The sequence below is a fragment of the Babylonia areolata genome, chromosome 13, assembly GCF_041734735.1.
Source record: "Babylonia areolata isolate BAREFJ2019XMU chromosome 13, ASM4173473v1, whole genome shotgun sequence".
Lineage (NCBI taxonomy): Eukaryota > Metazoa > Mollusca > Gastropoda > Neogastropoda > Buccinidae > Babylonia > Babylonia areolata.
Window position 1 is genome coordinate 19,289,349 of NC_134888.1, and position 2,500 is coordinate 19,291,848.

Genomic DNA, 2,500 nt, shown 5'->3' on the forward strand with positions numbered 1-2,500 from the left:
ATGTGTGAATGTGTGTCTTCATGTTTTACATTTATTTGCTTATTTATCATCATTGTTGTCACAGGTGAACACTTTAACAATAACAGCTTCAGGTCAGAAGCTGTGGTTGTGGTTGAAGCAAAGGAAGAGAACTGAGGGACTTTCCACGATGCTACCATAATGGAGTGATGACATTGGATGCTACCATAATGGAGTGATGGCTTAGAGGTAACGCGACCGCCTAGGAAGCGAGAGAATCTGAGCGCACTGGTTCGAATCACGGCTCAACCGCCGATATTTTCTCCCCCTTCACTGGACAAAAGGGTTGTTCCTGGCAAAATTCTGTAGAAAAATCCACTTCGATGGGAAAAAAACAAATAAACAAACTGCACGCAGGAAAAAATACCAAAAAAAAGAGAAAAAAAAAGGGTGGCGCTTTAGTGTAGCGACGCGCTCTCACTGGGGAGAGCAGCCTGAATTTCACACAGAGAAATCTGCTGTGATAAAAAGAAATACAAATACAAAATTGTATTTTATTTTCAGTTCTGTGTTTTGCACACAGAAATCTGTTGTCGTTTTTAAAAAAAAAAAAAAAAAAAAAAAAAAAAAGTAATAACAAACAACAACAACAACAACAAAACCAGCATGATACATGTAAGACAACCTATTTTCTGTGTGTTTTATTTCATACAATTTCATTTGATTTCCAAGACTCAAACAAAGCGGAGAATGCCTAATCATCAACAGGCCGATTATTTTTGTCCTCTACAAGTAAAAAGAAGAAGAAAAGTGAACTTTTCCAGTCTTTTAATTTGCCGATGGGGTAAAACTGGTGGTTGGTACACACTTCACGTAGTCTGCACCGGTTGTGTTCTCAGGCAGATGGGTTGCACTGATAGTGGGCGGTGTCGGCTCAAGCTTGTTCCGTGTGTCTTTGTCTTCCCCCCTGAAATATTGAATAGATCGGCGTCTTGATGGTGTCATGTACAGCCATCACAGTACTGTGGAAGGGGGCGAGGGAGGGAGAGAGGAGGTGAGAGGGGGAGAGAGTTGGAGGAGGAGAAGGAGGAGAGAGAGTGTAGAAGAGATAGAGAGACGATGGGGTGGGAAGGGGAAGAGACACGGCGGAGGACAGAAAGAGGGCAGAAGAGAGAGAGAGAGAGAGAGAGAGAGAGAGAGAGAGAGAGAGAGAGAGAGAGAGAGAGAGAGAGAGAGGCACTGAGGAGACAGTATAGAGAGGTGGCTGAAATGAAAGAGAGGTTATAGAGGTGGGGAAGGGGTCAGGAGAGAGAGAGACGGAGAGAGAGACAGAGACAAAGACAGAGAGACAGAGACAGACAGGGAGATAGGGGCAAGGTAGGATACAGAGAAAAAATGTATTGTGTGAACGAGAAAGGGCACACACACACACACACACGCGCGCGCGCACGCACGCACACACACACATCGAGTTTCTCGAATAGTAACGTTTCTTCAGATCGTTAAAAAAGAAAAAGAAAAAAGCAAACGAACAAACGAAAAACAGCCCCCCCCCCCCCCCCCATCTAATCAAATGAATAAAATGTTATTATAAAAACAACACTGTTGATAAGAGAAAATATATATCGTCGCACACACACACACACACACACTCACACACACACTACGAATCAAGAACGTGGGGGGGTTGGGGGGGGGAATAACACCCCACCCTACCTACCCCTCTACTTCTCTACAATGGATTGCAGTCGAATCGAATATTCTGCGCCGGGGTTGCAGGTTTGTTTTGTTTTGTTTTGTTTCAGTCAAAACCAGAAGCAGACGACCGTATGACGTCACCGTCCCTAAACCACCAATCAGCAAGCACAACAGATCTGTCTGTTGGTCACTGTCTTCGTGCCGGAGTCGTCTGCATTGTTTGTTGGCTCTTTGGTAACTGATTGACAAACTTTGTGGACTGGTAAATGGAGAAAAGAAAAACAAGGTAAATGGAGGTAGGGCGAACGATGAATGTCTGTGCCAGCATATAGTTGGTTAGAAGAAACGCTGGACTGACAACACTGCAGAATGGACGGAAGATTACATGGACACACAGCCGACAGGCCTAGGGGAATCAGGTGAACAGTTTCCTTTTTGTGTTCGGCGCTCCAGTGACTCTTCACAGAGTTAAGTAAGAAGAAGAAGAAGTAGATGATTATTTTCAGGTCATTGAAGTGGGTGCACTGGTTGTTTAGGTTCATGTGACGACGACGACAACGGCGGCTTAGTTGTGCTGAAGTCTTCGATTTTTATTTATCCATTCTATTTTTCTTTTTCTTTGTTTCCACTTATTTCAGTTCATGGCCAGGTAAGTCCATAATTATTTTGTTTGTTTCCGGTCACGAAAATGCTATGGTCAATTATTGTGCGCGTAGTGGGAAAATGACTCGCTGTGTGTGTGTGTGTGTGTGTGTGTGTGTGTGTGTGTGTGTGTGTGTGTGTGTGTGTGTGTGTGTGCGCATTGTTAGTTATGATCGACAAGCTTAGCAGTAATGGAAACTGT

General features: G+C 43.9%; 1 protein-coding gene across 2 annotated transcripts in view; it reads left to right on the forward strand.

The window, feature by feature from the left end:
• The first annotated feature begins 1,878 nt into the window (after positions 1-1,878).
• The window catches only part of LOC143288870 (uncharacterized), a 28,223-nt gene continuing 27,601 nt past the window's right edge, over positions 1,879-2,500 (forward strand). The window contains exon 1 of one of the 2 annotated variants that reach the window (XM_076597525.1): positions 1,879-1,942. The gene's annotated coding sequence lies outside the window, so the exon portion shown is untranslated. Of the gene's footprint in view, positions 2,306-2,500 lie in introns of both variants that reach the window. The other variant, XM_076597524.1, reaches the window with a different exon arrangement.